The following is a 14,889-nucleotide window of genomic DNA, read 5'->3' on the forward strand; positions in this document are numbered from 1 at the left end:
TGATTTTAGCATATGATATACCCCAAAGTGAAAATAACAGTGGCCAAACATCATTGAGCTTTCATTTAAGGAAATAAAGAGTCTGTTGCTGGAATGGACAGACCCTTGTAGGCATGTAGGAGAGCTCACTTCTCAGGCTGTGCCCAATGCCTCTGCAAGTCTCCGATTTCCCTTTCCTGCAGGGAAAAGATGAACTTATGTTGTAGACTGAATTGCTTGGGTTGTTTTTTGCTTTTTTGTTCTGTTTTGCTTTGTTTCCCTTTTTATTCTTTTTGGCCCAGTTTGAGCATCAGTGAGTTTAAGCCTTGGAATAGTCAATCAACCCTTTTTTTCAGCATCCAAAGTATTATCTGTGATGAGGGTTGTCCAAAGGAAATGGAAGGAAAAACTCCTACCCTGTAGAGAATTACATTAGAATGGGGGCAACACCCCAAATGAACCCACACAGCACAAATGCACACATGTATAAGTGATTACATTTGTTAAATACTCTCTCCTGCAGACTTTAGATATTGTAAATGTCCTTTTAAGAAGGAAGGACATTCTATTCTATTTGTAGAGCAGCTACAAAAGCCTATTTCTTTTTTCTCCAGGAATACTCTACCTCCCCCTCAAACTTCTGGTTTTTTCATATTTAAATGTTTCTTGTGGTTTCTATCAGTAAATGTCATTTTTGAAGAAGACTGCGTGAGGCACTGTGGGAGGACCTAGAGAACATCTTTCTTAATGTGACTAAGAGAGTTAACTGTCATGAAGCAAACATCTGTGAGAAACTATTAATTGCCATTTAAGGGAGAATCTGTGATTGACTTAAAGAATATCCTGTCATTTTTAAGAGAGTCCAAAACTCTCCTAGAGAACTGAGTTTAACTGTCATTCCATAGGAGAACTAAATGAGTTGAATTTTATTTTGTTCCTCGTGAGAAATATACTGAGTTAGTTCTTATTCTGGAGAGAAGGCATTCTGAGAATTCCTGAATGGAATGGCAAAGCTTTGACTTCCATCTTGAGAAAATTGAGTTTTTGAGCATTTTAGAGGAGTCAGCAATTCCATTGGACAACTCCTTTTCCCTGGCTTTTCCAGAACACAGGGGTAGTAACTCTGTGACCTGTCTTACAATCAATGCATTGTAGAAACATTTATCTATGTATATTTGCTATGGTCATTAAATTATAGGAGTGGTCATGCTGATGTTTATGTAAGCCTATGAGACTGCGTTTGCAGAGTAAGAGGACAAAAAGTTTATTGGAAAAGAAATTTCTCCCATTTTCTCAGAGTAGGAGCTTGGACCTAATTTATTAGTAATTAATGGAAGCAATTTTACATTATGAATACTTTCTCAGGAAGTTACTATTCAGGCCTACTAAATATCCTTTGAGACCAGTGAAAGAATTAGTCAGGTAATAAGCTAGTAGCAGGCTGAAGGGGGAGGGGGAGGACAGGGAGGAGCTTGATAGGAGTTCCTGAAAATGAGTTGAGTTGTGGTTAGTCCTTTCTGACTTTTCATGAACCTGTATGGGGTTCGCAATTTCCCTTTTCAGTGAATTAAGGCAAACAGAGAGTAGGTGACTTGCTCAAGGTCACGTAGCTAGTGAGGCCCAACACTCTATCCACTGAGTTACCTAGCTGCCTTATTAAATCACACCTTGAAATATGCACCCATACCTTCATTCATTGAATTGGTATAGGTAGGTTAGTAAAAACACTGCTATGCTCCTCTTATTTTGATGAATCCACTATTTTCTCTAATTTGGAGTATTCCCTACAGTGGATCAGACCACCACCCACCTATTCATTTTCATCTTATGCAGTTCTTATCCCCATCCTTAGGTTTTGCACAGAGGGTATCTGTCCACTGTACTGGAGGACTTTCACTAGATGTTTTAATGTCACATAGATACCAGACATAGGCTATCCATTGGTGATTGCTCACTCTTGTGATATGACTAGCTTCCCTCCTTTTCCAATTACTCATCTTCCTGATAGCCTTGCTGCTTCAAAGACTTTCCTGTCTGTTGATGCCTCCACTTTGGGTCCTTCTTTTTGACCTTTTAGTAAAGTTTAATTCCTTCGAATTGCTGTAAAGGACAGACTCACTGAATCCAAGACCTAGAGCTTGGAGGGACCTCAGAGGTCATGTAGTCTAAACCCCTCAATTTACAGATGAGGAAAGCAAGATCCAGGAATTTGAGCCCATGGCTGTGACTCTAGAGCTAGTCCTGGTTCCACTATGCCATATTGCCTTTAAAATCATGTTTTAACCTGGAAAGTGCTGTGATAACACAAGCTCTGATGTCTGGCTTCCTCAACTCACTGAGATACCCTGGCAGAGGCAGGTAGGAATACACTGGCACAGGTCTGGTAGGAATCAGGGATTGAAGGACATCACCCCTAAAACAGTAAGAGCCTTGCACTCTCTTTCATTCACTTTGTGAGCTTTGTGTGCCCCACAGAGATCCAAGAAGATCACAGTTGTCAGGAACAACCAAGGATATAGTTGTCAAGGAGAACTCACACCTGGGAGCAATGAGAGCTCACATTAGTGTGTTGTTCTCTATGGAATGTGATAAATCAACATGGTTCTGAGCCATGTCCTGTGCTGAGTGGCTTAGCTCACAGAAGGACAACCCACAACCATGTGTCAACCATGTTGATTTGTCCAGACTATTGTGAGGCCTCACTGCTGCCAGGAATGATTTGCCCTTAGGGAATATTGTTCTTTGTACTAAACCACCTGGATCTTCCCTGAAGCAGAATGATGTGATCACTCCCTTTACTTGGGCACAGTCAGGAGCACAGTGGGGGAACCCACTAACCAAAGTGGTAAATGAGGACAGCCTTAGCCTACCATAGGTACCATTTAATGCCACTTGTGTGCATGTGGCCACTAGAGTTAAGCAGTTATGAACTGGGATGGGTATAGATGGTAACTCAAGTTCAGAGGCATTCCAAGGAGTTGGCTTGTGGTCCAGGCTGGTTTTTGATATGATGGAAACCGCAGTGAGTGAGTCAGTTCCCAAAGACTTCTGGAGTTCTAGTCTACTCTGTAACCATCTCTCCAATGTGGTAAGAGTAGCCAGGCAGGCACTAAGCATTTACTAAGCATCTACTATGTGCCAGAAAGTGTGCTAAACACTGGGAATACAAAAAGGCAGAAAGAAAGACAGAGCCTTAAGAAGCTTACATGCTCATGGGAAAATATGTAAAAAGAAGCTAAAAGGAGATGGGGGGGATTGAAGAAGTTTAAATGAGATAACATTTGTCAAGTGGTTTAAAACCCTACAGTACCATATAAATCACAGCTTTTATCATATCATTCATTTGACCTGTTCACCCAGAAGATTTTCTAATGTCAGAGATCAGTTCCTTCCAAGAGCAGGTCCAGATTGAGATACTTTCACCCAAGGGCCTGGGTATAAGATGCATTGATGCTCTACCTCCTAGCAAAAAGAATCTGTGCAAAGTCTGCATCCTATTGTGCCCTCCTCTCTTTCAGCTTTCATTATATATGACAATAAAAGCTGGAACATTTCTGTAGCCCTCAGTAGGTGCTAAAAATCCAGCTGAAGATGTTAAGCAGCTGTACTGGGAAGCATCAGAAGAATTCCTGTGAAAGCGCACAGGTAGAGATTCAATCATAGAAACACGTTTTTCGTTGTTCAGTCATTTTTCAGTCATGTCCAGCTCTTCATGTCCCATTTGGGGTTTTCTGGCAAAGATACTGGGGTGGTTTGTCATTTCCTTCTCCAGCTCATTTGACAGATGAGGAAACTGAGGCACACAGGGTTAAACGATTTGCCCAGGGTCATACCGCTAGTGTCTGAGGACAACTAACTGCTTAGCTCTAGATTTTAGAGCCATTCACAAGCCACTAGATTTTCTAGAACTCTAAAATCTGCTAAATTCAGAGCTGGTAAAACCTCATTCTTCTCCTGTGTCTTTTCCCCAAATTTTCATTTCTGAACTTTGTTTGCTTTCTGTTCCTTTTTGTCTTTTATGCATAACAGAGCTCAGTCCTTAGCATATAAAAAACATTCTCTTTCTGCTGTCAGTCCACATGGATGCTAAAAAGCCTCCTGCTGTCAGTACTTTATGAGGTGTAATAGTCCCCTGAAACAGTAAGGCAACAATAACAATGTAGATGATAATTGTCAAAATGCCTATGTAGTTCTGTATCACAAAGTATACGAGACTCTCCACATAGAAGGTAGAAGTAGTAAACCATTTATTCAGACACCAGAGAACCATATCCCATAACCAAATGCTCAGCTCCCACAGCCAGTCAGTCCATTTCATCATAACAGCAAGGAACCTAAAACATTCAATACAGAATATCACAACATGGAGCCTCAACATCCCAAAACCTCTCTGACTCCCTGTTGGTGTCTTCCCCAAAATAAACCCACAGTACAGCTAAGTCAGCCTGTTCAGTTCTAACAATCATGAGGGCAGCCATTACCATCCATTAGCACCCATAACATATCTCTCTCTCTCTCTCTCTCTCTCTCTCTCTCTCTCTCTCTCTCTCTCTTAGCATTTTCTGTGACATAACTTCCTTTCCTGTCAAAATGCTCCCCCCACCATGTAGCTTAGGCTTCCTGTGATGTAAGCAGGTCACATGACCTATTAATGGGTGGGAAAGATCTTCAAATAAAAATTGCTACCACATCCCCTGGCCCAGATTCAGAGCATGTCCAGTTATTCTGTGACTATTTTACTGTCTTTTTACTGAGTGGCAAAGAAAAGCCTTTTAACTAGGTGATGACCCAGAACTGAATGTGCATACAAAAGACACAAACATGCAAAATCACTCTCTTTCTTTCCTTGTGAGGATTCAGGGGAGAAATCCTATAAGCAGTTCAGGTAGGCAGAAAGAAAGAGGTCTTGGGTCTTTATCTCCCCACATAGGCTGCTATGTGAATATGAATGCACAGCCCTGATTTTCCTTGATCTATGCTGTGTTTATTCTTTTCTGATCTTAGGTGAAGGAATAAGGGAAATGAAGGAACTGGTCTGTTACCTTTTGAACCTAAAAAGGTTACAAGAGCCATCAGAGGTCCACCAGCCAAACCCCAAAAGGAGGAAGCCCTGAGGAATAACCTGCTTGTTCTAGTCTAGCGGTGAAGGAACCCCACAACTAAGATACCTTGTCCTGCAAATAAGGCAGTGATTTTATTACCCATTGGTTATGTCACTAGATCTGTATCCCAAAGAGATAAAAAACAAAAAGGGAAAGGGCCTCTATGTGCAAAAAATATTTATAGCAGCGATTTTTGTGGTGGCAAAGAATTGGAACTTGAAGGATGGCCATCAATTGGGGAATGGTGAACAAGTTGTGGTATATGATTATAGTGGAATATTATTGTACTATAAAAAATGATGAACTGAATGCTCTCAGAAAAACATGGAAAGACTTACATAAACTGATACAAAGTGAATGGAGCAGAACCAGGAGAACACTGTACACAGTAACAGCAATATTATATAATAATCAACTGAGAATGACTTAGCTATTCTCTCAGTACAATGATCCTAAATAATTCCAAAGGACTTATAATGAAAACATTATCCAGCTCCAGAGAAAGAACTGACACAGTCTATATGCAAATCAAAGCATGCTTTTAAAAACTTTGTCTATTTTTCTTGGGTTTTTCTTTGGTCTGTGTTTTCTCTCACAGCATGACTAATATAGAAATGTTTTCCATGACTGCACATGTATAACTATATCAAATTGTTTGCCTTTTCAATAAAGGAAGAGGAGGAAGAGTGAGAAAGGAAAAGAATTTGGAATTCAACATTTTAAAGAACATTTTAAAATTGTTTTTAAAATGTGATTGGGAAAAAAATAAAACTGTGTGTGTGTGTGTGTGGTGGCTCTCTGGGAAGGATACTGGGGGATACTATGGTGATATAAAAACAAAATTTTAAAAATAATGTGAACGTCTTGAAGAATCTCTCTTTTTCTCTCTCTTTAGTTTAAACTGGCACATAGTAGGTGCTTCATTTATTCATTCATTCATTCACCTGGTGATGGCAAAATAAAAAAAAAACAGCCCATAGTAAGTGATATGCAGAATTACAGAGGACTGAGAAGCCTCAGTTCCTACTTTTCAAACTCAACACTTCAAGGTCTACAAAGAGTTCTATGCATGGTCTTCATTTGATCCTCCAGTCAAGACTTTGGGATAGATAATGAAGGCATGGTTATCTCCCCACCTCCCCCCCCCACCTCCATTTTATAGATGAGGAAAGTGAAACTCAAGAAAATTAATCAAACCCAGGTCTTCCTACTCTACCATGCTTAAAGATCCTCAGTAGCTGTGATTCCTGATTCTCACTTCCTCAAGAATACCTTCCTTGTTTCTTTATCTTTAAAAAATAAAACTTGGAAATGCCTCCCCAAATGCCCGTAATTTCCACAAGAACCTCCCTAACACTTAAATCACTTGATAACCTGATTTGCCCCTTCTGCCTCAGGCATAGTGAGGCCCTCTACGTGATGGGCTGCTTTTCATCCCTCGTGCTCTGCCAAAACTATGGGCCTGCCCTAGGAAAAGGGCAGAATAGTGTGTGAGAATATGAGAGTTCTAAGAACTTCACATCACACCTCCACATAGTAATATCCAGAGAGTTAGCACCACCATGTGGTGCTTTCCTTGCAGCTGAAAATTTATGGTCTTGCAAGAGTGGCAAGTGCGAATGAAAAGGTAAGACATTTGTGGACAATGATGCTGAGAGATAAGTGTGCTCTTTCCCCCAGAGAACTACCATGTGAGGTGCTATAGGACAAAATGATAGAATTATAGAGCCAGGGCTGGAAAAGATCCTATAGATCTAGTCTATGTAGTCTAGCGCTCTCATTTTACTGATGAGAAGTTAAGTAACTTTCCTGAGATCATACAAGTATGAAGTGTTTGAGGAAGGATTTGAAGCTATTTCCTCTAAATCCAGTCAGTATACTATCCACCATTTGGCTAGAAGGGTAATATTTCCAGATGCTGCAAGGGCAGGACAATATTCACCATATTAGGAAAAAATATGACTCTGAAGAAGCTAAAATTTAGACTTACATATATCTGGATGCTGCAATCTTGAGTGTTGTCTTTCTTACATGTAAAGTCCATGAGGGCAGAGTCCAGTCCTGTATCAGTGATCTCCATGTTTTGATTATATTCCCGTCAGTAAAAAAAAATTGAACCTGTACTCCCAATATATTCACATTTATTTACAAATTAAACATGTGATATTGGTTCCATTTTTATTTTATTTCAATACTGGGTTTTAATTGCTGTTATAGCTATTAAAACTATCTCACAATGATACACAATTCCAAATGCAAGAAGTGTATCATTGGCTGTACTTATTAAATCAAGATAAAGACTTTTCAATCCCTTTCATCAATTTTTCAAAGGTTTTAGTTTAATTCTAGCTATTTTTACAAATAAGTATGAAAGTATTAGATTTTTATACTTTTAACAGTCCAAAGCCCACTGTAACTCTTCATTTGGAAAAATTTAACCAGTCAGAAATTTATTTTCAAATTTTTAGTGTGTGGCTATGGAAATTGTTTATATATATGTATATGTATATATTTATATTTATATATGTATATGCATGTATGTATATGTAGTAAACACATTGTTTAAGACAACAAAAATCACATAATGATGAATTTTCAAAATACTATCTTTAACACAAACACTTTCAAAAGCAACTACTTTCTCTCATTGTTAAAAAGTATTACTCATTGTCTGATATCCAAGACCTCCCCAACAGGTAAGTCATAAAATGATATGAACAAATGATTCTCGAAAGATTTGCAAACTGGAGAGGATTCTGGGAAGATGGCAGAATAGGTTAAGAAAATTATGGCTCTCCAAATTTCCTCCACAAAAAAAGACAGATTATCACCTCAGAGGGAATGTAGAGCAGTGGAAATAAATGAAAGTTGGGGTCCAGAGATAACCGTAACTATGACATATAACATCAAGGAAGTCAAAGATAGTAAGAAAGGTACAAAATATTTATAGTAGCACTTTTTTATGGTAGCGAAGAACTAGAAACAAAGTCAATAATTCATCAATTGGGAATGGCTAAACACATTGTTGTAGGTGAATGTTATGATGGGCCACTATTTACCAGGCAGGGTGTTAACAGGAGGTAGGCTAGTCATTTCCTGCAACAGGACAAAGCTATCCCCAGAACTGATTGGCCTAGAAGTCCAAGGCTCAAGCATCACCTTTCTTGTTCACAGGTTCCTGGTAACTTCTGGCCATAATGATATGTCTTCCTCCTCATAAGAGGGCATAAAAATCCCACCTATATGGAGTTAGGGTCTTTCATGTGGTGTATTTCCCAAAGTGAAACAAGTAGGAACCTATGTTCTCAAGACCACACGAGGCCCTCTAGGTCCTCAATTTCGGCCCTTTGACTGAATCCAAACTTCACTTCTGTGGCATCGAGGGCACAGGTTCCCCCACCCCTACCCTACATGCTGCTTTGCTGACCAGGCATTTTTCATCTGGCAGCGAAGGGCTTTAGGGGCTGGTTGCAGTATGCTTATTGGAAATCCTTTCTAAGGGAGTAAAGCTCCCTTTGCGAACTGTAGAATGACATACAAGTGCCTCATTTCTTTCCAAAATCAAGTCTGAACTAACGGGGTCCTGGCCTATGTCAGGCCACCCTTCATAACTGTGATGAACCCTAAGAAAAGATGACTATAAAGAACATGGGGAGGAGGAGTAGAGACAGGAATAAATATGTACTAAGGACCAATTATGTTCCAGGTACGGTGCTAAGTGTTGTGCAGACATCATCTCCTTTGATCCTTACAACAACCCTCTGAGAGAAGTGAAATTATTGTCCTCATTTTACAGTGAAGAAAACAGAGGTAGATAAGAAGTTAACTTTCCCAGGGTCACATTCAAACTATTCACATTGAAAGTTTAAGGTGCTAAACAAGGTAGTTAGGAGAAATTACTCAAAGGAAGCACCGAGGCTTATCTAGTCAATAAACATTTGGCAGGCACTGTGACAAGTTTTTCAGATATAATTACATATATGTACATATACATATATTTATATGTAAGTGTGCATATATGCATATGTGTATATGTACATGTATATATACATATATGTATATACATATGTCTGTGTGTGTGTGTGTCTGTGTGTGTATGTATGTAAAGGGAGGGGGCACAAAAGATAGTTCCTTAGCTCAAGGAGCTTACAATCTGATGGGGGAAACAGCAAATAAACAAATATGTACAAATAAGCTATATGTAGAAAACAATTAACAAAAGGAAAGCACTAGAATTAAGAAAGGTTTAAAGGAGAGTGATCATCAGAAAGGCTGCAGAGAGGTCAAGGTGGATGAGGATGGAGAAAAGGCCTTTGGGTCTGCGACTAATCAATCATTGTTAACTTTGGAAGGGGCAGTTTCAGTGGAACGACAAGGTCAGAAGCTGAATTTTAAGAGGTTAGGAGAGTGGAAAGCGAAAGTGGAAGCATCTACTATAGAGAGCCTTTTTGAGGAGTTTAACCACAACAGGCAAAAGAGATATAGGACAATAGTTAATGGGGACAGAAGGATCATTTGAAGGCTTCTTCAGGATGAGGGAGAGATAGTCACGTTTGTAGGCAGTAGGGGATATCAATAGAGAGGCAGAGATCAAGAATAAGCCAAAGAGTGGGAATACCAGAGGGGCAATCTGATGGAGAAGATGGGCTGATGTCATGTGAAATGACTGAAGGAAGAAATAGTGGAAGAAGGCATGTGAGTGACAAGAAATGCATAATAGGAGAAAAGAAGAAATGGCCTCAATTTTTTTCTGTAAAGTATGAGGCAAGATTCTCAGCTGAAGAAGAAAGCATGTGACCAGCAAGAAAACCAGGCCCTTTAGGGCAGAAAAATGGTGTTTACACACTTTAATCTGTGTTATTAACATTTTTTCCATCATTTTCTTATGTCTAGATAAACAATAAATCAAACCCTTATTTGTAAGTGTTGCCAATTTTTGACGTATAAATGCTCACACTGAAAATTTAGTAATTTGTACGTGTAAGGGGGTGGTGGGTGCTGTTGTTTGGTCCATGTTGATTACATGGTATCCACATGGGTCCATCTAAATGTGGCTCACAGGGAGACAAGAATAGACATCTTTATCATGTCCTCCCCCACCTTTCTTTTCTCTTAATATTTATTTTATTTTTGTTACATTTGAGTTCCATGCTGTTTCCCTCCTTCCCTCCCAACCCCTCACTAAAGAAGGACAGCATTAGACATGGAAATAAATATGTGAAACTACATAACACATAGTTCCATATATCAGTTCTTTTTCTAGAAGCATGTAGTATCGTCCTTCATGGGTCCTTTGTAGTTGATTAGAATATTTATATAACTCAGAATAGCTTGGTCATTCACATTTGCTCTTCAAACAAAATTGCTGTCACTGTACAGAATGTTCTCTTGGTTCTGCTCTTTTTACTCTTTGTTATTTAATGAAAGTCTTTCCCTGTTCTCCTAAAATCAGTTACGACTCTTTCTTCACTGGCATTTTGCAACAGCAAAGGTTTCTTCACCATTTCAACAAACAGTAAGTGCAGGGCTGGGCACACCCCAACCCATGTGTGTATGTATACAGCCATGAAGACACATAAGAAAGGTTGACTTTATGGCTATATTGGATCGTTTCTTGATCAGAATAGCGAAGTCTATCACAGTTGATAATCCTTACAATATTCCTGTTGCTAATGTACAATGGAACTTCTCTCTTTGGCTTCTTACCACGTCAAGCACTGAGTTAAATGTTTACAAAATGTCCTTATACTTGAAAAGATGACCGAGAAATGAGATCATTGTTCCCTTTTTGTCAACTGGCTGGCAGTAGCCACAATGAGTGTAGCACTCAATGTCAAAGTCTTTTAACTTCTGTATGATACCAGAGTCATGTAACTAACTGATACTCCTTGCAGCTGGCATTAGGTCTGTTCTAAGAGTTTGTCTTCTAATAGCTTTCTTGGTCTAATACCTTGCTTGCAGCAACATGTCAGATGACTAAAACCTTTGCTTAAAGAGGAAAGAATATTATGTTTGAATGAGTGGAATTTTCACATTTCAGGGCATGTCTCCTAAAAACAAGAACAACAAAAACAAAGCTGTTTTCTACATAGATTCTTTACTAGTCTCATTTCAGCCACAATTTTCTGCCATATCCTTTTTATGTTCATATTTTTATCCTGATTTAACAAGACTGCAGTGAATTTTAGAGTTAAGATTAAAGGTCAGAATCACATCTAGGTTTATGCAACCAAAGTTTTTTCCTTTGGCACTGAATTTGAGATCCTTCCTCCCTATTGTGTTCCTCTACCCAAGGAATACAAGTATGGGGAAGTTGCATACTCCTGGAGGATCTTTCCTACAACAAGAAGCAGGTAGGAATAGGGTCAATTGGAGATATACTGCTCCTCCTGAGAAGGTGCCACCCTTAGCAGAAAGGGAATACAGTTCCCAGACAGCTCAGGAACAAGTGGTGGATCAGAGCATTGTCCCCCAGATCCTTTGCCAACCACAGAGGACTCCACAACTCAAAAAAAATGGGGCTTACTTTTCTGCCCCTTGTTCTGTCTGGAGAAGGAAGAAAAATGGCTCTTAGACCATGAACAAGCAGTTTACCGGGACATGAATTCTCAAACCATGACCTTGGCCCCCTCCCACACCTCTCTAATCCCTAAACTTTATTTGTCCCAGGCACTCAAATTTCTTGTTAGAATTCTATTAAATAATTCTTTCAGAATTTATTATTAAAGGATTAAGTGGGTCTATAAATATAGAACAAGAGGAAATTAATCCAATACAGTAGCATCAATGAAACCTCCTTACCTCTGTAGACCTTTCATCTCCATTAAAAATTTGAGGTGACATTTTAGAAAGATATGCCAATATCAGCCAATAATCAGAACTCAATCAGTGAGTCCTATGTCAAAGAAATGGAATGGTTGCAGCCACAGCCCTTAGTCCTAGTTAATTTAAAACTACAAAGTCTTTGGCTTGTATGGAGAGAGCTCCAAGTCCAGACTTAATTGGGGCTACTATACGCAATTAAAGAACAATCTTCTAGGATCTTTCAGGAATTGTTGTTACTCTCCCATTCCTTAACCACATGGTTAGCATTCATTTGAGATCTGACGGGTCATAGTCAGTGTCTGCTTGACAACTGAATAAATGGGACAGACCGTTGGCTTACAATGGAAAAAGCTGGAAATAAAGTCTTGAAATTTTATTCGATTTTCTCCTTAGATGGCCATTTTAAAAATCTTTCATTCTCTCCTTTTGTGACACCTTCAGCTTTTAATTTGTCATTTAATTATTTTCTTATCTTTGCCTTAAAAGAACAAGAGCTTGCTCTCTAACCTTTTGTTTCTTCTTCCCTAACTCCTTCCTGATCCCCTGAACTGAAGGATATACATTTTCAAAGGAGTCTATAGACACCTTTTCATAAAAGAAAACACATATTTACTCTCTGGGGCATTGCCTCCTTACATTGTAAAAACATTAAAGGTTAGACTCAGGGTACAAACACTAGACTGGCAAAAATTCCATGCATTCCATGGCTGACAGAAGCACACTCCCCTTCCATACTCACTCCATTACAATCCTAGGGAGAAGGTGAAAGGTGATATTAGGGGGAATGTGTCAAGTTATTTTGGTCTATGGTGCCATCTTGTGTCTAATATGAGGAATCAGACCTTCCAGACCACCTGTACGGTCTTGTACAACTCAGTAGGTTCCAGATCAAGCAAAATCCACCTCATGTAATAATAAACAAGAGCTAGCATTTATATAACTCTTTAAGGTTTGCAAATCATTTTACAGATATCTTTTATCCTCACAACCTTTATTGTTTCCATTTTTACAGAGGAGGAAACTAAGGCAGAGAAAACTGAAATGACTTGCCCAGGGCCTCACAGATGTTTTTGAGGTTGGATTTGAATTTGTCTCTTTGACTCTAGGTCAAGAAATCTATCCACTATACCATCTGTGTATGCATAAAGGTTTTTAAAGTAACCCTTCCTTTTTTTCCTTTCTTCTACCAACTGACCACTTCCTTCATGAAACATCTCTTTCCTTCATTTTATCTGGAAGCCAGACCCTGTTTAATATTATACTCACATGAAGGAAGATGACAGCTTTAGTTATTAAACAAAATTAGACATAATAAAGACAAAGTTAATAACCTCTGAAAACCCTTGTAAAGACTAGGAATTCTTTTCAGAATCCCCACAAAAACCTCTGTCAGCCGCTCAACCTCCTCATATAGTTTCTCCCATCCCACCTCACCAGCATAATAGAAGAAGGAGGGATATACATCCTTTTGCCACAGAACAAAAACCAAAACCTCACCATCCTCATTCAGTGGGGTTGGTGAGACAAACCATCTCTCCAATATTTATTTACTCTTCCTTTTTTGAGTTTGCTCCCTTGACTTGGGGCTTTAGACTAGTATGACCAATATGACAAATTCTCTTTCCCACTTCCCAACTAACCCATGGACTTGATTATCTATGAATTTGGGATTGATTTAAATTGATATTTTCTTTATTACTTTGAAAAATTATTCAGATCATATGCCTTCTTTCCTCAAGAAGGTTCTTTCCCTCTGGCCTGTTAATTGACGCTTAATCATCTGAAAAGATGAGAACATACTAAGGGAGGAAGGACCAGTGCTCAAGATAAATTAAAAGCCATTTTGACTTAATTTTGTTTTTTCTCTATTTATGTAATTATTAGGATTGGCCCAGTACTGCATTCTCTTGCTTACAAAATGTGCAATATTTCAGCTACATTATGGGTAAGGGCTTTTTGTAGGTTGGTTCAGGGATGGGGGACCTGTGACCTTGGGGTTACATGTGGCCTTCAAGGTCCTTGGGTGTGGCTTTTTGACTGGGTCCAATTTTACAGAACAAAACCTGTTATTAAGGAGATTTGTTCTGTGAAGTTTGGATTCAGTCGAAGAGCAATGTTTGAGGACTTAGTGGGCCACATGTGACCTCAAGGACACAGGTTCCCCACTACTGGGCTAGTCTGTGAACCTAATTTATAATAATATTATAATATTGTTTCTACGGAAAATGCATTATGAGTTTCAAAGAATTAATTTATAAAAGAACTTTTATAATACAACCTCTTCACAACTTGGAGATTCCCTCTAAATCACATTAAGCCAGTTTGGATAGATATAATTATAGGATCTAAGGGCTGGAAGGAACCTCAGAGAATATCTAGTTTACCCCACACCCAACAAGTAGTAAACTACCTTGAGAGGAGGAGAGATCCTATAGCCTCCCCTAGAAGCCCATTCCCCTTTCGGATAGCTCAATTTGTTAGGATATTTTTCCTTACTTCAAGGCTAATTTTGCTTCTTTAAAACTCTGATCCATTGGTTCTGTTCTACGCTTTGGGATCAAGAAGAATTAACTCCAGTCTAATGGAGGTTGATGACCAATGAGAAAGATAATCAGTGAAAACAGAACGTTAGCTGGAGTTCTGAGCTTCAGCAAGCTAAGCTGATTGGATGTTGGAGCTAAGTTTGGCGTTAATATGTGATTCAGGCATTCATATGCCTGAAATGCTCTCTCTTTTCACCTCTACCTCTTGGATATCCTTGGTTTCCCTCAAAACTGGGCGCCATTTCTATCTTCTATATGAAGCTTTCCCTGATTCCTTTAGTTGCTAGTGTCTTTTCTCCCCAAACCATACTGTTACCATTATGTACGCATGTATGTATGCATGTATATGCATGGGTGTGTACGTATATGTGTATACATATATGTATATATGTGCATGTGTGTATGTACATATATGCAGTATTAGAATTTAACTTGTGCAA

Source organism: Trichosurus vulpecula, chromosome 6 (genome assembly GCF_011100635.1).
Source record: "Trichosurus vulpecula isolate mTriVul1 chromosome 6, mTriVul1.pri, whole genome shotgun sequence".
Classification (NCBI taxonomy): Eukaryota; Metazoa; Chordata; class Mammalia; order Diprotodontia; family Phalangeridae; genus Trichosurus; species Trichosurus vulpecula.